Raw genomic sequence first — 23165 nt, 5'->3', positions numbered from 1 at the left:
TTACATTATGAAATGTGTATTTGATTCTTTCTTCACATAATTTACTAAACACCCTACATGTATAACTGTAGATTGGTATAATGAAAGAATATTTGAGAGTAAAGAATGAAGTATCTTACCAAACATCTTTAAATGGGATGCTATTAATAACAGTGGTAAAAAGCTGGCATCAGACAAGTTATATGTAATTCAATACAACTAAAGTTTTAAAACATTAAAAACTGAAATTAGATTGTAATAGACTCTTTGGATTAAATCAATGCAATTAAGAATATGATGAAGTATCCAGTTATCTGTTTTCTGAGCCTTTGAAAAGTGGAAATATTAATGGAACTATACAAGAAATTAGTGCTGACTAGATTAATTGCCATAGCAATTGTCATATCATAAATATGTTATTTGTGACAATTATGTATCAGGATAATGCATGTGTTGCCACATTATTTGAAATATTTAGATTCTGAAGAAAGATCATCAAGCATTTTTTTTAATTTCCAGCATTACTGCACATTTTAAAGGAGGAATTTGAAATTCTGTACTAACAAAGCATATGTTTGTAAAAGTTTACCAGCACTTCAGCTAATAAGTTGGGGGAAATTAAACAGTAAAAATGCAACCTGAGGAAACCTCAACAGGAATGTAAACTAAACGGGTGGGGAGGTCTGTAGGTGTCAATCAAGAACAAAATGCAACTGTCAAGCTTGCTTTGCTAACAAACTGTCACATCAACAATATGGAGTTAATGACTACAAATTAACTGTATACCAGATGCTTGACACTTTGTTATGACACTTAGCAAGCTAGTTGACATTTGGGGATCAAAGCTTCTTTAATTACACTTTGTATAACATGTGCAACCTTTATGCTAATGTCCAAATATTCCTTGGAGCAAGACTGTCCAAGTAAAAACGACCACAGACTGTTTTCTAGGTGTGGGTTTGAAAGTATTCATGTGGCTCTTAAAAAAAAAAAAAAAAAAAAAAAGGAAGTAGCTGAGTGAGAGCCAGGCTTCAATGCACAATGTTATTCATTATTACCATTGCCTAAAATAACACTGTTTCTTAACTTGGTGAAGCACTTTTTCTTATATATAGACAGTCTGTGAAATAACACATTTTCAAACAAGGCGGTAATAGCATTTATAGCCATTTATAAAAGGAAAGACAACTAGGCATATCAGAATTTAAAGTAACTGAAAAAGGTATTAAAGAATAGAGTGATAAGAAAAATAATAACTGCCTTTCAAAACACAGGTTTGAGTGATTTTTAAAGTCTTTTTTTAGGAAAATGGTTTGACATTTTCCCAAGTAAATAAAACTCAATAAATGATAAAAGTAAAATTTCACAGGTATAATACTGAATACTAAACATGCATAACCTTGAATGTAGACTATGTTAACATAACAGAAGGTTAACATTTTTTCAAGTCTTAAAATAAGATTAACCAAAACTAAGATTGTCTTAAAATTGACAAAATTTATGAAACAGTTCAAGAAAATCAAAGAGGAAAATATTTCAATAAAAATATCTATACATCTATATTCATGAGTTTATAATGTAATAACAACAGGAATATAATCAGAGCTTTCTTTGAAAATGATATTACCTTGGTACAAGTGACAGAAATAGCAAAAGGCTGTTACAAGATCAGTGGTACATGAACCCTTTATTCCGATTTTTCGTGGACTGTACTTCTTGGAGAAAGGCAATATTTTAATATGTGAAGAAAAATAAAGTTGTGAGAAAGAAAATATATAGTATTAGGAGTAGAAATGACATTGAAGTTCAGCTAGTCCAACTTTTTTACTCTACGGATAGGAGAAACCATGGCCCAGATCTGTGGAACTGTCCAAGTTGCAGAGTCATAGATGTTATAGATGTACTGTATATCAGATCCCAGGACTGTAAATTATGTAGAGTGCTGTTTCTACTACAACACTCTGGCTCTCTTTCCATTGTTACAGCTCCAACACACAAAGATATCTAAATGCAGTGTAATCCTGCCAGTTGGTGAGTTAGTTATTGAATACTTATTGCTCTCTTAGAAAATGCCAAGCACTCTTCTAGGGGCAAGTGATTCTACTAACACACCAGGGAATTAGGCCTGCACCAAGCAAGCTAGCAACTTCTAGCCACATGTAGCTCTACTGAGCACTTGAAATGTGACTTCTTGAGATGTCTAGATGGCACATGTTGTACATATAAATGATACATCTCATTTCAAAGATTTCCTATGAAAAACAGCATGCAAAACATCTCATGTAATATTTGCTTATATTGAGTATATATTAAAATGGCAATATTTTGTATATATTGAGGAAATGAAATATATTATTAAAATTAATTTCACCTATTTCTTTTAACCTTTTTACGGTGGCTACTAAAAACTTAAGGTACATTTATGCCTCCCATTACATTTCCATTGGGCAGCTTGGAATTAGACCAACAGAATCCTGCCCTCAAGACACTAGAATGTTTGGAGATAAGAAACAAGTAAGTAAAATAAACACCTGTTACAATTAGAACAAACAGGGTGGCCTGATACAGAGAAACCTGGTGTGGGTGTGCTTTTGCTAGGTGGTCATGAAGGTCACTCTGTGGAGGTGAGTGGAGACTTGAAAAATGAAAAAAAGACACTGACAGAGGAATGAGCTCAGTGAATGCAAGATCAGAAAGGAGGTTATTGTGGATGCAGCTTGATCGTAGGGGAAGTTGGAGAAGGCAGTATGGAGTGGTCATGCAATGGCTGAAAGTCCCAAGAAGGAGTTTATATGTACTTTAGCTGTAGTGAGAAGTCACTGTAGGTTGTGAATTATTATCTCCAGGGCTGTGACCCTTATCCAGCCACCACCATTCTTTGCCTCTTCTAGCTTTCTCTTTGGTCATCCTGTCTTTACTCTTGCATTGCCACAGTTGATCCTCCAGGTTAGGTATGCATCAATAGTAACAAATATTCCCCAATATTTCCAAAGGTATTATTATTTTTATCCTGCAATTAGCAAATGCAATTCAAAGTAAACACATGTATTTGTTGAAAGTATATTCTCCTTTGAAGTTTGGACAATATAGAACCTTAGTTTTGACCCACATGCCAGACTGTGTGTTTTTTTAATCTATACTAAGCTTTGAAAGCATATTTTCACTCTAAGTCCTTATTCTAGTTTCTTAAATACATCTTCACTAATCATGAAATTCCCAGGAAGGGACCTTCATCCATCAGGTTCTCAACAGAGAACAAGATCCCCTCAAATGTTCTACCTGAGGAGTGTTAGGTGATGCAGGGAATATTTTCAAAAGTATCAGCAGAGTTGAAGTAAACCAGTAAGAGACAGTGTGGCACCCTGCAGTGGGAGGCCTCAAAGGGCAAGGAAATGGAGCAGTTACTACAGCTAGAACATGTGGCTGAAGCTATAGGAAAAGGTCTCCCTGCAAAAAGTCTGGGTCTGTAGGAGAAATGAAGCTACCTCTCACCAAGACAGCAGAAAGAAAGGAAGGGAAATAAATGCCCTGACCTCACTTTCTCCTGCCTCTCTCTTCCTGAGCTTCAGCTGGCACTTTGCATTGACTGAGCACATCCAGAAGCCAAAGGGCAAAGGAGGCCAATAAGACAGTCCATAAAAATCTGGCTCCCAGAGGACAGAGCCAAGTGGCAAAGATGCAGTGTGGATCTGGAGGGCCACATGGAAAATATCCAGCATGGAACTTAATAGAGTGTCATGGGACTCTCTCTCCTTTTATTTTATATGGTCCTGGCCTAAGATTGGCAGTCTCTAAGCTGAAAGCCTTTATCATGGTCACAGGTGAAACAGGCTACTTTTATGGTGGATGTGAGAAAGGATTAGGAGCCATTCCTTTCTCTATACCCTTGTCTCCTTCCACCAGCAGAAATGTAATAGGAATATACAAACTACATTCTCCACTACTGGCAAAATAAGAATTACAGAATGTAAAGGCTCTGTTTCATTATTTATTTAAGAAACATTAATTTATTCCTTACAAAGTGCCAAGTGCTATTCTCAACACTAAGTATCCAGTAGTAAAAAAAAAACCAAAGTACCAGTTCAAGAGAATTTACAAAAAAGACCAGAGAGTGAGGAGAAGACAAAACTAAGAAACCATAGAAGATAATATTAGATATTGATAAGGCTAAAAAACATAACATAACTCAATGTAATAAAGGGTACTGGAGTGAGAAGGTGTAGGTGACATTAGCTAGAATGGACCAAATATGGCCCAGTTTCATTTAACTGACACCTAAAATATAGGACTAATGTTAATCACAGGAAGACATGAGGGGGCAAAGTTTCTGTGGAAGAAAAATACTAAGAAGTCCAGTGGATCTACAGCACTGTCAGAGAGGTTGACAGGGTCTACCAAGGGGCCTCAAGGAAGCCTGGCCCTGGTTCTTACGCTCCTCCTCTAGCATCCAGACAAGAAGAGGTGTGCTTCTCTGTACCCAAAGTCAGTAGTAGCACCCTCTGCAACCAAGAGGATGCAGCTGCTCATGAGATAACATTTTCTAATTCCCAAAGATGTAACAGAGTCTAGCTGAAGCCTTGATTAGGGCTTTCGAGACCATAGTTGAATGTTTGAATTCTATCTCAAGAGTTAAGGAATGCATTGGAGATTTTGAAGTTTTAACTTTTAAGTTTCACATAATGTTGTTTTGATGGTTTTGCTTCAGAATAACACAATAAATTGTGGGTTTAAAAAAAACATGGAGTTCAGTATATGCCAAATTAAAATATCAATATATATTTTTGGAAATGTAAATCTAACAAGGAATAATCACAAGTAGAGCAACACACAGTCAAAAATCCACACTGTAATGTACAAAAAACATTAGAAATGTTCTTTTGTAATGGCTCATTTTCCTAGTATGATTTCTATAGAAAAAGGAGAGGATTATCTATTATCTTCCAAAAACTGTTCTACAAGAGTGGAAGGGAAACTATATCGAAATGGAACAACCAAAAGAGGGAACAAAACGGAAGGAGAAAGGTCTTTCAAGTTTCTCTTCCTATGACCTCATCATCCCATCAATCATATCTCAAGTGAAAAAAAAAAAAAAAAACACCTGAATATGAACCTTGCCTATCTAATACCAGAGAGTTCTAGACCTAAACAGAGGCCAATAAGATAAGCTTTACTACAAAGTGCCCAAATCTGTTTGTTCATGAAGACACAGCATGAGAAAGCTAAGACTAATTGGAAAAGTTCATAAATGAACATAGTAGAATATGTATCCTCCAGACCCCTAATCAAACCACCTGGAGTGATGGCCCCAGTCAAGAGAGTTTGCCCACATCTCTAATTTGTGAACATGGGTTTCAGAAGACTAATCCTTTTATCTGGTGCTTAGTTCCCTTTAGTGTTAGTATTTTTTTCTACTTCACTAGAATTGAAAAATGACTTACTTACTCTATCCACTTCCATCTGGGATTCCACTATTAGACATTTTTTTTCTTTTTTAGGTTTACAAAGCCCTTCTTGGTGCCTCAGCTCTCTCATCTGTAAATTGGGGGAAGTTGAGTAGATAATCCTAAGATCCCTTCTCAGCTTGATTATTATAACATTTTAAATGTCAAATAGCCTGTTAATTTTAATTTTTTTCTCTACATTAGGTTGCAACTGTTTTCTTCATCATATTCAGCCTTTAGTTTCTTCTTGGTATGATACCGTAAGTTAGGAATGCCTAATGCCTATGTTAATTTGTTTTTGTTTTTAGATCTATGCACTTAGATGATGAAAGTATGGCTCTATTTTTTAAATTAGAATAATATACAATTTTCAATTTTGCTTCTCTATCCCTCCATCATAAAGTGTTTAAGATATGTGAAATCTCTTCACCATAGCATTGTTTGATAATTCCCTTTTGGTAGCTGTTAAATAACTGAAATACTGTTTACTTCCTTTTCTCCTTTAAAATTTATACCAGCATAATTATGTATACATACATACACATAGACTATGCACACACATTTAAAATTTTATTGAAATCCAATTCTAGATGTGCTTATGATTCATTTAGTATCATTTATTAAAATATTCTATGATAAATAAATAATCCTGTAAATAGAAAGGTGACCTCTATTGTATTTGTAGTGAACAGAGCTACTCATAGAAGACCAAAATTGTATCTTGAAGAATATTACATAAATTAATAGCTATACTACCTGTAAAATAGTAAAAGTAAAATGAAGTATGTGTTCATTTTCTTAAAACCTTCATAATGGATTTCTTAAAGAAAAGTGCAAGATTATGGTTATGCTGGGCTCTCTTAATTCTTGTGTATGTTTTTATATTTAACATAGGGCATGTTTCTAAAAGTTGCAATGAACATATGAAGACATTTACTGGAGAAAACTTTCCTTGATTACAGTTAATTTTCTTAATACAAGGATTTCTAAAGACAGCTCTATTTTAGTTATGTAAAGCATGTAAAAAGTGGCATACACTCAATCAAAACTGAATTTGAAATTAACTTGTCACTTTAGACACCACAGTTTTTAAGATGTAATAGTTTTTCAAAATTTCCAAGCTCTAATAACTGGCTAATAGTCCACTAGGGCCTTATGTGATATCAAAGGAAAGATGGAGAAAATTAAAGAAAAACAAACATCTCTTGCTTTTATTATTAATGATTTCATAGTTCTACAAAATAGAACAGAAATAAAATCATAATTTAAAACAATGTAACATGCATAAAAATAAAGAAACATTTATATATATATATATATAGGAGCATATGGTTTCATAGCTATTAAAAATCTACAGAAAATTTATCTTTAAGGTACTATATCCCAAAAAATAACACAGCACTATGACAAAAGTGGTGGCATGCCCTGACTCATGATTTTTTGTAAAGCTGAGCATCATTAACTGTGTTCATAAATAAGAAAAATAAAATATTCAAAAATTATTTTTATATTCCATACATATGCATAATACATGAGTAGCACTTTTACTAAAATGCCCTTTTTTGCAAGCTGTAAAGATAAGACAACAAAAGTATTCAATCTTTTGTTTCCATTTAAAAAATCTAACAATCAGAGTTATTCTACTTATTGAGACAAAGGAAAGGGTCACTGTGTTCAAAGTGGAAATTAAAAGAATTTCATCTCTTAGCTAAACCTCCTGTTTCTAGATGCATGCACATAATGATACTAAAAAATGACAATGGAACTTCAGAGAGCTATTGAGCTATGAAATGAAAAGGCTCATAAAGACAAGTGATTAACTTATTTAAACTTTTTCACTGATGCACTGAGAAATACATTTCCTTTTATTTCTGGTATTATAATCAAAATCATCATATAATTAAATACTTCTGGACGTTAAACCTGTATCTAAAATATGGAACAGCTGAGAAAGTCATTTAATGTATTATATCACAGGTAGCCAAGGGTACCATTAAACTTAGGGCTAAAAGAAAGCAATTGTAGATAAAACTTATTTGTTTCCTCATTGTTCAAAAAGACATATCATAAACTTGAAATAAACAAAATGCTTGCAATGGTAACCTAGTTATAGATAATCGCTGCTAAGTGATCACATGAAAGTGTTTGAAATCAGTCAACAAACAGAGGCTAAATGACAAGTGTTTAAAAGGTTATTCGTCTGAAGGCTTATGCTATCTGCAAAAAAAGGATGCATAATTATTGAAATACATTTCCCTCACTCAAAATAAAAGGCTAGTTATTTATCAGGAATTATATGAAACACTTGCCAAAGTTTATTGTGTAAATTCCATTAAATTATTCAAGGAGAAATAGCTTACTAATTTTCTTATTTATATGGAATAGCTCAAAATTCTTTAAACTTGTTGCCATATGCCATGTAACAAAAGAAGTAATATAAATACATTATTCTAAGTTTTAAAAATAATCTAGAATGTAAGTTTCTTAACATCAATCCAAAACTTTAACATATTTGTTTTGTTTAACTCTTACTACCCAGAGTGGTATTATGTATACAGAAGGGCTTCAATAAAGAGTTGTCATTTACCGTCTACAATGAACCAAGTTTTAAGCTCCACACAATGAATCATTAAACTTTATCTCCACGATAACCATGAATAATTTGTAGTCTTATTCCTGTTATTATTATTGTTATTAAAAAGATGAGTCGGCTGGGACTTACAATTATTTGATTTCAAGATCAAATAATTACTCAGAAAATGAAGGAATAAAATAATGCAATCTATTTCTTGTAACAAGCTGACAGACTAAAATTAGGGAGGAGAGAATTTTTCCCAATACTTTGAACAAATGCCCAATTAACAGCTGAATGTTACATAAACAGCATAAACATGCTAAGTAATAAGAAGAAACACTCTTGCCACCATACAAGTAATATATACCTGGCAGGTGGCATGGACTCAGTGAATATGTTTAGAATGAGTGAGAAAGAAATGAATGAGTGAGTGAGGAGGTGAAGGGGTGATGGAGGAGGAAGGGAAGGAACTAATTGGGCAAGCTAGGCCATGGCAGACTTGATTTTTATTTAGTTTTTTTCTGGGTCTGCAACTAGACTTTCTCTTTTGGCTAACAGTACAATTCTCCATTTCATTTCTTTTAGCCGCTTTGGAAAATAATTCTTTCTAGTCACTAGGGTATTATTTCAATTACTACTTCATCAAAAGAGTTAATACAACTCAGTACTACTCCCAGGGAGTAGTTTACACAATGGGAGAATGTGCCCTAAAATGCATGTGTTTTTTCCTTTCATAAAGTCAATAAAGAAGAAGCTCTGTCCAAACACATTCATTGCCTTGAGCAATTTAAGGCTGAAGATATCACTATTTACACATCTTGTAAACATGGGAACTTTTATACTGTTGCTTAAAATTTATTTTGATAATTGAAGGAAAACATATTATTAATTCAAAAATGTCCCAAATAATCAAGCCTTAAATTAAGGAGACTCTCACAGGAGGAAGAAAAGGGAAAATCATCACTGATTGGCTTGGGAGGTAAGAGAGCTATTAATTTCTTAATTTTCATACATATCAAAACTGGGGGATTAAAAGTTAAAAAATATTTAAAATGAAATAATGAAAAAAGATGCCCTTAAATGTGTTACTAATTACATGCTTCGTATTTAGTTTGCTCTTTTATTTACTAATTTAGTCCCCATATTTTATTTAAGAAAATTATAAAAAATAAACAACTACATAGGTGACAATTTGCTATTATTTAGCTCACCCCTTTATCTAGTCTATTCAATATACTTCTCTTTTTCACAGCTTTGTTGAGAAATAATTCACATATCATGCCTCCACTCATTTAAAGTATAATACAATGATGTTAGCATATTTACAGAGTTACAGATCACTGCAATCTAATTTTAGAATATTTTTGTTCCCCCACAAAGAAACCCTGCATCCATTAGCAGTCACTTTTTACCCAACCTGTAGCCCTAGGCAACACTAATTTACTTTAGATGTGTGTAATTTTGGCTATTCTGTTAAATTTCTATAAATGGAATCATGTAACTGTGGTTTTTATGTCTGTCTTCTTTCACTTAGCAGAATGGTTTTAAGATTCATCCATGTTGTACCAGGTATCAGTACTTAATTTCTTAATACTGAGTGATACTCCGTGGTATAGATATACCACATTCTATTTATCTGTTCATCAGCTGATGGAAATTTGGCTCATTTCCTTGTTTGGTTATTATGACTAATACTACTGTGAACATTCGTGTATAAGTTTTTAGGTGGATATGCATTTATTCAATATGTTTCTGATTGACATCTAAAGAAATGTAAAAATAAAGACAACTTGCATTTATATTTCAAAAGTGTTATTATGTGCTATAATATTTTACCTCTGGGAAATAGCCAATATATGGAAAATCTTCCTGAGTCCCCTAGCCTGACATCTGGCAAGAGCACAAACAGCTGTATTCATGCACATGTAAAACTAAAGAGATGGAAAGAATTAACACCCTGAGTGCACTGCTTTTGGCATATCAATCCAGATCCCAAATCCTGCTTAAAAACTAGAAGCTAAAAACATGTATTGAAATGTCAATTTGACTGCTTGATATTAAAAGATACATATTTACAGCAACAAAATAATGTTGCATATAGTATATACATATAAATATAAAACATATTTGTCAACTTTATCATTTCCTTTCCTAATCCTGATTCTGTGTGGCATATTCCTTTTTTAGACAAATACTAAGTTTTAGGTTTCTTTGACCGATTCTAAACTAAATCAGTCCAAACATAAATAAATAAATGAAAGAAACTTCCTTTGATCTGGATGTTTCCTACTTTCCAAGAATGTTCTTCCCTACTCTACCTCAAGATGTTTTCAGTTTTCTAGGCTACGCAAAAATATTTTCAGCAAGTCTGTGCTTCTGATGTCCCATACCTCCAGATACTGTCTCCTCCCTTTTAGTCTTCATGCACAATTCAGTTCAGGTATTGTCTCATTGGAGAGCATATCTAACCTGCCTCCTCTCCCACCCCCACACTTTTCCATCCCATCTCACTGAGATTTATTTTGGCACCTTCTGCCCACTGTCGTAACAGTCTACAATTGTATATTTATAAGGATACAAGTAAAATAAAATACAATTTACTATGCATAATGGTGCCTATTATATAGATGCATACCCACACATATAGAAGTGCATTTAAAGGTATTTTATTTTACTTACATGTTGATATATAAATATATGCGTATTATATAGTAGATCCTGGAGGACAGAAACTACTGCTTTTTCAACCCTTTTCTCTCTGGCACCTAGATGAGAGCCTGACCAAGAAGGCACTCACAGAATGTTTGTGGACTGAGCAATGGGGGTTATTTGCTTGAATTCCCATTAACTATAAGTCAGAATAGGGCAGTCTCAGTAACCCTGAACCAAAGTCTTTGGAGTGTTTTACAATTAAATCTGTCTAGGGTTCCCATAAGGCATTCAAATTCCACCAGGACAATGATTAAGAACATCCAAAAGAGTGGGATTAATATTATCTTGATAATGGATTCTAACATGCTAGGCTCACTTTTATAATCTAAATTCGATATGATTTTTCATGAAAAATAAGGCAATAGAGTAGATGAGAAAAAGTTGGTCTTTGCAGCCTTAGATTCCAAACTCCAGCATTCAAATCCACTTTTATGCTTGTAAACACAGCTCACTAGTTCCAATCTATCAATATTTAAGAAGATAATGTTATAATCATTGTTTTCAGGGATGCAGGTATGGCTAGGTCTGCAGCCCACTGATTTACAACTCCCTAAACTAGATCACCTCCTGTTATATAATATATTGGCTGCAGAAACCTAAAACTAATTATTATAACATGGGCTTCATTAACGTGGAGAACACAACCTTCAAAGCCAAGCTGGCTAAAAACAAAATAAACGCACAACTTAATTGGTAAGGCATCTTTGGGTTGTGCACTAAGTTCCAAACTTGAGAAAACATTCATTCAACCAGCAAATGATTCCATAATAGCAGAAGTGCCAGTAGATCCAAAGAATGAAGCTGACAGCAAGAGTGAGAACTACATCAAAAGATCGTCAACGTACTACAGAAGAATAAGGTCATTGATAGAACACCCCTTATTAAGTTTATAAAAACATTGGATTCACCTTCAATGGTACAGTGCCCTTTAGACATTTGCAACTTAATTTATGTCACTGATAATAAAACTTCAGACAATGCATGCCAGTTGACGAAGTGAGAAGAGATTCAGGGAAAAAGACATAAATACATAACTGATTGTAGGTTCCCAACATTTATGATTTTAAGGCATATATTAAATAGCAAATCCTTCATTAAGGCAAGTGTCTCTGCTCCTTTTTATGAAAACCGCCAACTGAATTTTAGAGCCACTGCATTGTGTAGAGAATAGTGCCACTAATCTCATAAAAATCATTTAATATTCACCTGAGGTTATCTGTAAATTGATAATCCTTCTGATAGCTTTTGATTAACTGAGTAAAGAAAAAGTTCTGCAATATAGATATGTAAATTCAGGCACTGTGTCAACACCTCCAATACCAGTTGGTTACTTTTAATGCCACTGAACAGGAGCTATCCCTTTGTCTCCTCTGTGAACAAAATTCATACATAAATAAGTTGGAAATACAGTGAAAATAAAATCACATAGGGACTTATTTTTCCTGCACTGTTTCTATGCTAAACTCTGCCGAGGAAGACTTGAACCACCCTGAGGATTGGGAAACCACAATCTTTCAAAAGTGCAAAGCTACATCACAGGGTAATGGAAAGGCACTGGCATCTGTGATAAGATCTGGGTCTGCTTCTCTCTCTGCAGCTTCCTGTCCTTGACCTTAAGCAAGTTCTTTAACTTCTGTGAAACCTATGTTTCCTCATTGGTGAATGAAGCTAATTTTTTCCATGCCATCCACTTCCAAATGTAATGGGGACTAAAAAAAATAATAATAATAAGTTTTTAAACATCTTTTTATACTTTTAAAACTATAAACCATAGTTTGTTGCAAAAAATATATATATATATTCAGCCATAAAACATTAGCATCAACATAATGTGCCATCTACAAAGCAAATCATTTTAATAAGACAGTTTAGACTGTTTAGAATGTTCCTTACTTTTTCACCGAGATAGGTTATGAGGTTTTAGGGTAGGCTCACAGCAAAACTGGGAGAAACTCCGGGTATGTCTTCATTACGTGGTGCCTCTGTGGCCGGTCCTTGGGCAGCCCACTCTCCCTCGACTCTGTCCTGGCTTCTCCAGCCTCTTGGGCCTGGGGGCTTTTAGGCTCACTGCCGGTGGTGTTCCTCAGCCTCCATCCACCAAGGCCATTGCTGCCATGCCTGCATCCACCATCCCCACTTCCCACTCTCGGCCTCCACACGCCCCTCTCACATAAATTCACTTCACCGTGTTCTCTGCAGACCAGGTATTTTGGCCAATACTGAATAAAATTGTCTAATCTGACATTCCGTTCACACTAATGTACTAATGTAAGAAAGTTAAAAGCATGTCCTCCTCAAAAACTTAATATTTTAGCTTAACTTACACCTTTTAAATAAAATTTTTTCATAGTGAGGCAATTTTAGTACTTTGGTAGTTCGGAAATATATTTTATATACATGTTTTGATCAAGTATAATCTCCATCTACAAATCACATAAGATAAACAGGTATTCAATTCATAATTAGGCTTGGTTTTGTGTCTGTGTATGTCTGTGTGTGTATGAGTTGTAAGTAAAACAAAATATCTTTTAGTCTCTAGATACAAATAAATAAAATCCTAGTTGGGAAATTATTTCTGAAAAGTATAACAGAATGATTTTAGATATAATTTAAAAACAAAATTAATGGGCCATTAGAATAAATTCATCTATTTTAAATTAATTCGATATAAAAGATAAGAAAGTTAGTGCCACTAAGTATGTACAAGCAATAAAAATTCAATTTGCTTTATATACCTATTTCCTCCCCAAAACTAAGGTTTGACTTCTTTAAATTCTAAACGAGTAATTGTAGACTGCTCATCCATTATCTCAAAGCAGTCTCTCCCTATACAGGATCCACCATGGTAATAGTTCTTTCATCAAAGCCTAATGGTTTGTTTCAAATAATCAAAGTAGTGTTTATATCACTGTCCTCAGGTGCAACCATTTTGTTTCCTGGAGAGCAGTATGGTACATGCTAATGTCAGAAATGATAAATCAAAGTAAGTACATTTGTTTGTCTACCTTAACCAGTCTATTCAGCACCACTAACAAAAATACATGTTGGCATTTGTACTTATGTACTTTCTATTTGAGACCATCCAGTAATAGAGATTACCAAGGAAAAAATGCATATGTAAAACAGATGGCTAGATGCAAACCTTAGCCTTCTGAGAAATTTCAGTGTTAGATCATGGTTGCTGTGAATTAATTTGTATGCTTTACCAAAGGAAAGTGTAGAAATTTCTGCTATAAATGATCAAACGACAAGTCTTCTACTTATAGGCAATCAGAATATGGGAAATCTCTTTAAATCACCAAATATTTTAAGCGGATATATTTATTTACACTTTACTATTGTAAATAGTGGTGGGGGGGAAGTAAGAATAAAAAACACATCTACAGCCTTTACAAATTCAGAAAAGATCTGAGAGGTTGAGATCAAATATATCTTATTTCTATAGGCGAAATTCCATGGCAGCCAATGGGTGACAGAGTAAAGTTAGAGCAAATTAGAATGAAAAATTGGATACTATTGTCCTGGTCATTTGCAGCTTGAATTTACAATGACATTCAGAGCTTTTGTTCTTTCAGCCAATGGAGGCTGTAAAAGTCACAAAAGTAATGTTTTCTACATTCAGAAAGGAACGGAACTTGCCTGGATATTGATCATTTCCAGTTTCCAGTTCATGTAGTCGCACTTTTAGCAGCACTGGAGAAAGTATAAGGCAAAGAGGCGCAGTGAAATCTGCCTACTCACCTACTTAAGCATATATAAATGAAGAAGAAACAAAGAGAATTTGACAAGTGGAAAATAAACTGAGATGAATTAAAGACCCACTATGTTTAACCGACCAGTCTAATATCCTTCGAGAGTCAGAATTCCCTTTCACATTCATCTTTGCTCAGGAAAGGAAATGAAAGCAAAATCACAGGGTCTGTGATTCCTAAAGGGAAAAGAAGACAGACAACAAAAACAGCCTACAAAAATCCAACTTATGCCTAATAAAAAATAAAGAGTTGCAAACTCTATCTTATTTACCTTTGGGTTTTGGAACCATAACATAAAATACATTCTTTGCAATAACACCTCACTCTGTTTCTCTCTACTCTAAGTGATGGCTTCTTCACAATCAAAATTCAGTCAATAGCCCAAGACTGATAGGACTTATCTCGATATGTCAGCGTGGTTTCAGAGGAACAAACTGACAAAGCAAAGGCGATAAGTTAGGGAATAAAATCCATTTAAATGGAAGGACGCCTGATTATGGTCCCAGAAATGTATATAGATCAAACAGTGTTAAAGAAGCTTAAGTGCAAATGATAAAATGACTGAATAAAGTTAAAACCTTCTTTATGAAGTGCTGCTAGGGCAAATGAAAAGGCATGTACCATTTTAAAATGTCATCACATCTAGAATTTTACTTCAAAAGTTTGGCTACTGTTTTCTAAGGATCCCTTAATCTAATTAGAGCAATTTTCTGATTCCTAAGTATTTTAAAGATTGACTTGTTAGCTTGTTCTCATGTCATTTAAAATATTTAGTAACCACATAGTTCGAGTTAAATAGTATTATATAAACATAAGCATAAAAACTGACAAATACAAGTTCATATTATAAAAAATAGTACGATACAAGAAACTGAAAAAGCTGCTAGTAAATTAAACCAGACTTTTTATATAAATGTGTTTTTTTTTCATTAAATCATCCCCCCCTGAAATCAGTCCTAACACAACTTGTTATATATAGGGTGAAAGTTTTTTTCTATATTAATATATACCCACCAGAAAGTTAATTTTCTGATTCCGTGAAAGACCCCCTTCAAATGAACAGCTTAATAATCTATCACCAAATCATGATTAACTTTCCACTACCATGCTACATACTGGGATTACTCCCAAATGTTCAGTTTAATTTAAGTACTTTCTGATTCATGAACCAGGGGATAACATACAGCTATAAAAGGTAATCCAATCCTAACATGGCCTTAACCCCTATAATCTGCACTTCAATAGCAGGGAAACTGTATAGTTTTGAAACTGTAATCAAGAATTTTTTTTGCAAACACACACTGGAGCTGTCCTTTGCTCCCATCTCTTATTAGATTACAATAAAACGACCATGCTCTCTTTATGGTGGGAACAGAGCGACCCTGGGGTGATTTATAATCTTGTGAAACCCTGTCCACACTGCTGACCAGACTTTTTTTGAGGTCACTATCTGTTTCTTCAACTGATGTCTTCCTGCTGTGACAACACTGTTGGAGAGCTGTCAGCACACAAGAATTTCTCAGGCTAGGTATTGTCTTTGAACGCATTTCTTGTGTTATTTCTATTGAGAAGCATTTGCGTGCTTGGTGTTTAGACAGTAAAGGATCTTTCTAAGATTTTCTCATTAGTCTAAATCCTGACAAAGAGAAGACAACTAAATAGGAATAAATGAAGTGGATCTCTTATTGACAAAAGAAGAGAATATTTATTTCTTCTAAATGTATAACATTGCTGTTGAACACAAACAATAAGGCAACAATTCATTTTAAAAATGGGAGTATTGTTCTTCTCAATAGCAAAATAATTTGATTCCAACATGTTAGATATTGTCAAAAGTAAGCATTAGGTGAAATGCCTGGGGCTCACATAAACATAAAAAATAAATGTTTTGCTTATTTTTAACATGGAAGTAGGGAAAAAAACTAAGAAAATGTTTTATTATTAATTTTTGATAAAGTAAGTTGCAAGCTCCATCCTTGTCAAAAAGCTGCTTATGTTCATTTTCCCAAATAGCAAATGAAACTTAAAAATCAAGTAGCCCATAGCTAGAGTTAGAACTAGTTAATTTTTTCTTGTTGTTGTTATAGGGAACATTGTTCAAATGATAGATCTTGATCAATTTAGCATCTCAAAATAGGGCACCTTCCACTACTGGAAAATATAAAAATGTTACAGAAGCCATGATCTCCAGCCAATTAGGTTCAGCTGAAACAGTCTGTTCTTTCATGTTGTTTATTCTCATTTTAATTTTATTTGATTAAGTTAAATGGGCAAACATTAAATTGCTTTGATTTTATATTTAAATATCTCCTACTGATTCTAAAAAGAGAAAAAATAAATGTTTCTTTATTATTTCGTCTTTTTTTGAGAGAAGGCAACTAAGAAAAACAATCTGAATTCCACACCTCCCCCCTTTTTAATTTTTTTAAAAATGAAACCCATGTGGCTTCGGAAAGATGTTAAAAGGAAAATTGCTCCCCCCCTTCAGAATTTTCTTAGACCTGTATGAAGAAAATTTTTTAAAGGCTACAAGGAAAGAAAATACTTTGTAGGGAAGAGGCAACATTGATGCAAGAGAATCCCAGAGAATGAGATCCATCTGCAGCACCTGAGCCAGGAAAATTGGTGAGGCCCAGTGAGGTGTGTCTGCACCCGGGTCCCTAGACCCACTGAGTTACGGCTTCTGTGGTCTACTGGACATGGGTCACGTCCTTAGGGAGACACATGAAGCTCTGATACTTTCATCTTTTTTTACTTTGTCTGTCTCTTTTTAGATGACAAAGACCAGAAGTTCACCTTCTATATATGAGAAAAAATTAAATGTAAACCTAATTTTATTTTAAAGTGTTCACAAATCTAATTTGTGCACGCTACCACTTGAAGTATAAGTGGGAGAGTGGAAAACAACATTTATAGACTAAAACAGAGATTTACAAACATATCATGTAACATTATAATTATTTTTCTGAAGAATCCTTATTTCAGGTAGTAGTGATGTTAGTTGAACTTAACTATATCTGAACTTTCATGAACATCACAACTCAGAGCCCACACCAGCTCTGAGATTTGGCAACAGAGCCTGGGGGCTTTATAAACCTTTGAACCTTTGAGATTTATAAGACTATTTAGTCAACTAAACTTTTGTAACTTAGAGCAGTGGGAGACTCCATCTGAAGACCTTTGACTGTCTCATGCAATTTGGGCCAGGAATGGCTTTGTGAAGCTAAAATAAGAAAATGTTTTAAAATGTTTTAATAGTAATTGATACAATATGTTTTAACGCCTAGTTTTGTCAAAAAGCTACTGTATTAAAGTAAAACTTACATTCATTTTCCCAAATAGTGCATGATATTTAAAAATCAAGTAGACCCTAGCTAGAGTTAGAACTAACTGAGCATCATCTTTTTATTAATCATTATAAGCTATTTTGAAATAATGAAAAAATGTTTAACTTTACAAAAGTCTGTTTCCAGGAGGTAACCTACCATTTACCTTCTCCAAGGAGTCTTAATAAAATGGACAGAAAAAAATCAATTAAAATAGTGAAATGCCCCACAGGACAAAGTTACTTCAGCAGTCAGTGCACTTCTCAATAATCTCTTTATCTTCTGCTGAAGTAATACACATTTGTGCCATGTTTTTAAGTACTATATTTTTCATAATGAAGCTGTTTAAAGTTGAGCACTGGAAAGAGAACGAGTGCTGATACAGCAAGTGTTATGATATAAAAACAGGGTTATGAGCGAAGCACACACCAGAAATGGAAAATGTGATTAGAGGCAAAATGGATGATGCGAAGGTTCTCATATAACAAGCCCGTGAAGTAAGACCCCGAATATCTACCTAATCTCCACTATCTAAAGCTATTGCGCCCAAGAGCACCTCTGAAATACTATTATGGGACATTATTTCTAGAATCACTATCTATATAAAAGAAAGTAGTCCCAAGAATGAAGTCAGAGCTTGAAGAATTCAGCATATAATTCCACACAATTTTAATGACTCTGTTATCTTGCTACACTCTCCCCTAGCCTATGTTTGACCCACTCGCTCTCTTTATAAAGGCTGAACCCACCTTAGCATTTTAGTAGCAAAGGATATTTTGGGGCACTATTAAGACTGGTTTAGTTTTTCCCATTTCAGAAATTGTGACTTTAATATGATACTGGGAATAATACCCATTTGAGATCACAGAAATGCTGCATACATTTTTGTGTTAAGAATCAGAGAAACAGAATGATTTGGGGGAGCCAAATAGATATAGACATATTTGTTAGCATTCTGAAAACCCCAGAAATTGTGTTGTTTCCCTCTGCTTTTTCTACTCCTACCTTTTTCCACCTAGTCTTTCTCTCAGTTGGCTGTCTAGGAGCAGTGAGAGAAATGCAATGTTGAAGAACTGCCCAGGAATTTGCTAATCAAACAGAGAACAAGGAGACAAAAAAAGCAAGCTTACCAAAATTTTCCCCATTTCTCCCCAACTTTCTACTGAAATTCATTATTCTTCCAATATATTTGCTGGTGAAAACTTTAAGAAAAACTTTGGGCAAGTTGGCTCAGAGAGTCACAATAAGACCAAAATAGGCCAAATATAGATATCTGAAACAGTAACTACCAGTCTATTAGAAAAGAAACCGGCCTGACACTTAATGAATAAAATACCTACGGCTTGCCAAGGCTAATAAAGGCTTGTCTACTGAGTTGTACACAAATACAAGAAACAGAGCAAAAGGACTTGAAGAAGTTAAACTAAAGAAAAGATGTTGTATGGAGAAGTCTGAATTAAAATGAGCTTTTAATCAACTGTCATTCATGAGAAACTCTATGACACTTATTAAAATAAAAATAAAAAACAAGGGTAGGAACTCTGCTCTCCTGGCCTGCCTCCAAGTAAGGTAATTTTGTTTTGTCTCCTCAAATTATCCCAGAGGTAACAATTATCTCAGACTTTTCAAAAACTGTTCATCCCTAAGCTAACTGGCTAGATTTTTTATGTATTGTTAAAAAAAAACAAAAAAAAAAAAACTGCCCCACAAACTCTACATCCCTGTTTATGTACAACAGGCATAAACTAGTCCTGTTCTCCCAACATAATTATTAATATTGTCTCTGTTTATGCTCAAGAGTGTCCCAATTCCCAATATATTTTATGGTTACCCCACCTATGCCACTCTGTGAAGGGAGGAAAGAAGTGATGAAAGTCAATCTTCCAGCAAAAAAAAAAAAAAAAATTGAAAGAAGTTTACATTAAAGCATAATAGACTGATTTTCTAACATTCTATTAGAAATGTTCTACTATTTTTTTTAAATCCTCTGGACCTGAAAATCTTCTGTTGTATTTAGGATATTTATATCATATTTCCATCTCTTAACACAGAAATAAGTGGTTGGTAATTACTGCAGTCTGTTTACCAACTTAAAAAATTAAAATATTTTTCTGCCATTCCAAATAAGGACAGAATCCTTGAATATAGAGTTTATCTTGGGTGCTCAGACTGGGGTATGGGTAACAGTCTTTACCTTGTCTTGATCAAGTATTGCCTAATAATAAATATAGCCTAGTCAAAGTATTCCAAAACATACATTTTATTCCTTTCACCACATAGAAAAATAATGTATCATTATAGAATACTCTAGATGCTCAGTAATATCTCTTTAGATAGAAAGCTCTGTTTGGTAGGCTATGAAGAATTTTACATTTTCAAAAACAAGATTAAAATATTCAATAAAAAGTTAATAATGTTTATGAGTATTTATTATGTCAGCCACTGTGCTAAGTGTTTAATATGCACGATTTCATTTAATATAACACTGAAGCTTGTAGACTTTAAAGAACTTGCCTAAGATCCCAGAGGCAGCAAGTGGTAGAGACAAAATATTAAAACCTAGTTTTTATCTGCAGTATACGTAGTATGCTCTTGTCCCTTAGAATTGCAGACAAAAAATTAATCTTTCCCTACTTGTAGATAATGAAAAGCTTTATTGCATTACCTCTGATCCATACTTCCTGCCTCCCTCCTCTACTAAGCTGGAAATCAAAGACAGAGAAAATGCAGAGAAATGAGCTTTGTTAAAGTGCCTTTGAGCTCTTCACATCTCCTTCAAATATTGACTCAAAAGTCATTTTCTCAATGAGGGTGGCCTCATTCTGACCACTTTATTTTAAATTTCAACTATTTCAACTCTCCCACTACCCACAAGCCAAACCACCTCACTCTGATCTATTTTTATTGTATTTATTACCTTAATATATGTAATTTGCTTATTAATTATGCTAATTATTTCTTGGCTCACTCTTCACTTCAACCATGACTGCTAGAATATAAACCCCATGTGGGTAGGGATTTCTATGGGTTATATTCACTGGTATATCCAAAACACCTAGAAGAAATGCCTATCACAACAACAAATGTGCATTGAATAGATAGATGAAAGGTAGTTGTTTTCATCACTTCATATACATACACACCCATTATTCTGAGGTCTCTTAATTCTAGTAGTAAAAGGAGAGTAATATAGCATGAGATAAAATATTAAGGGGAAAATGAACATGCATTTTTCTTGAGTGGAAAATTTAAGCTAACATAGACTAAATATACTTCCTCATTTGGAATTTATTTTAAATTAAATCTATTCATTGTGTAATTTTACATACATGATAATATATGAAAACATTTATTTTACTGAAAGCATCTGGATAGACCTACTATAAAGTGCACCAACTCTAGTGGTAGATAAAAATATCTTATATTTCTACAAATTCAGTAATGGTCTTATTTATTTAACCGTAAAGTAGCATTTCAAAACTGTTTTCTAACACCTGGCTGAAGTGAAGTGGCGAGAGTGTGATAAATAGCTGTGCTAGAAATTTGAGTAGTTACTACTTCCAGTTATCACTGCTTCTTCCAGGCAGGTAGAAAACATAGATAGTCGACATTGGTAAACCCTGAAAATTAACAATATTTACACTCCCTCTTCAATCAAATCCATAATGACCTTATTAGAAGAAAGGAATGATGGCAGGAAGAGCAGATATGTCAGATACGAAAATTCTAAGAAGTGTCTACCTACAAAAGACTAGAATAGCTTAAACTTCAAAACCATGTTGATATTACATTTAATTATTAGTCAGCAGAAATAAAAGAAATGTAAATGCAAAAACCAAGAACAAAACCGGTATACTTTTATTATGAGGTGGGGTATGTTTTGTTAATAGTGAGCTGATAGATGTTTTAACATTTGCAGATGGAATATTGTTGGTTATAATTTTGGTGCAGTATTAAGGAATCACTTAATGGAGTAGTTTTAGCAACACAAGAGTTCAGTGAGAGTTATGCATTATTCTCCCAGAGGTACAGCTTTTTAGGTTGTTTCAGATTGTAAATATATTCTCTTATTCCACACAGACGTTGTGTACACACACACAATCACCAATTTAGTGAATCAAAGAGTCTTTATTTTGTATAGACTCTAAGAATTAAAATACTAAAGATTAACAGAATTGTCAGGAAGACAATTGTCAGGAAGATAGTGAAACCAAATTCTGCTATCAATCCTTGACAGAATCATATCACCAAAAACAAAGCACATTATTATTTATAAGCCGTCTGTAGTACGTCAAGTTAAAAAGTAATTTTGAAGCAATTTTAGTTTGTTAATGTTGAGACTGATTTACGCTAGATCATGCTCTCTCACTTTTTCAATGGTAACATGATTTGCATTTGCTATTCCTGATTGTCTGTCTGTCTTAAAGGTACTATCCTTTTACCCTTGCCCTACCCACTAGCACTGGATTAAATCAGCCAGCGTCCATCCACACACACGCTGTGCAAACTAAATCTGCTGCAGCCTTCCACCGAGCCTACCTTTGTGGTTTGTAGCAGTTTTCCTCCTGAAAGGTCAGCTTAGAGTTTAAGGTGAACTCTGTTAACAGAGCTTTCATTTTTATTCAATGGTATTTTTCAAATTCCGGTACAGAATGTTCCCATCTTTTGACACTAGTTATTATCGCAAGCTTAGAATCAAACATAATAAAGGTATTTCTTAGAGTCACAGTCATGACTCAGCAGCATAGAAAGACCTGCTCTCTGCAGGTCTCTCTGTGTTTGACTTCCATTTAACTTTGAATAATTCATAATGGAAAAATAATATCTGACCTCTGAGAATTATTAAGAATGCTTTTTTCTTGTAAAAGTTAATATGTGGTTTTCAAAAAGTTATTTGAAACCGGAAGACAGACAAAAAAATCTGGTTTTAATATCATAAAGAAATTATTAAAATACTATCAATTCATAGACTAATTTTGAAGTCTGTCTAAAAACTCCATTCATTATTTTATGGCTACAACTCACAGTTCCTGACTCCCACTTTGAACTTCTTATAAAACCTCACACCAAAATCTAGGGCTCCTGCCCTGACTTTTTCTTTGAATTCCAGATATGTGTTTCCAACACAACCTGGATAATTCACAAGCATCTCAAACTCAAAGCATTCAAAGTGGAATTACTTATCTTCACCATACCTTCTCCTCCCCTGACAATACTATTCACCCAAAACTAGAGAATTAGTGTTAACTTACTTCTAGCTCTTTCAACAAACATCTCATTCAGTCTTTCCATTTTAGTTTTTTTCAATCTACAGTATGTTCCTTCCTCTACCTCCACTACCACTGCCTTAAACGTTATTTCAAACTAGACTATTGTAAAA

The 23165-nt window shown here is 33.9% G+C and overlaps 1 protein-coding gene across 2 annotated transcripts in view; it reads right to left on the bottom strand.

The window, feature by feature from the left end:
• DACH1 (dachshund family transcription factor 1) overlaps positions 1-23165 on the bottom strand; it is a 408633-nt gene that overhangs the window by 358885 nt on the left and 26583 nt on the right. The gene's annotated exons all lie outside the window — the stretch shown is intronic.

Source organism: Microcebus murinus, chromosome 13, assembly GCF_040939455.1.
Source record: "Microcebus murinus isolate Inina chromosome 13, M.murinus_Inina_mat1.0, whole genome shotgun sequence".
NCBI lineage: Eukaryota > Metazoa > Chordata > Mammalia > Primates > Cheirogaleidae > Microcebus > Microcebus murinus.
This window is presented reverse-complemented; position numbering and strand designations above follow the sequence as displayed.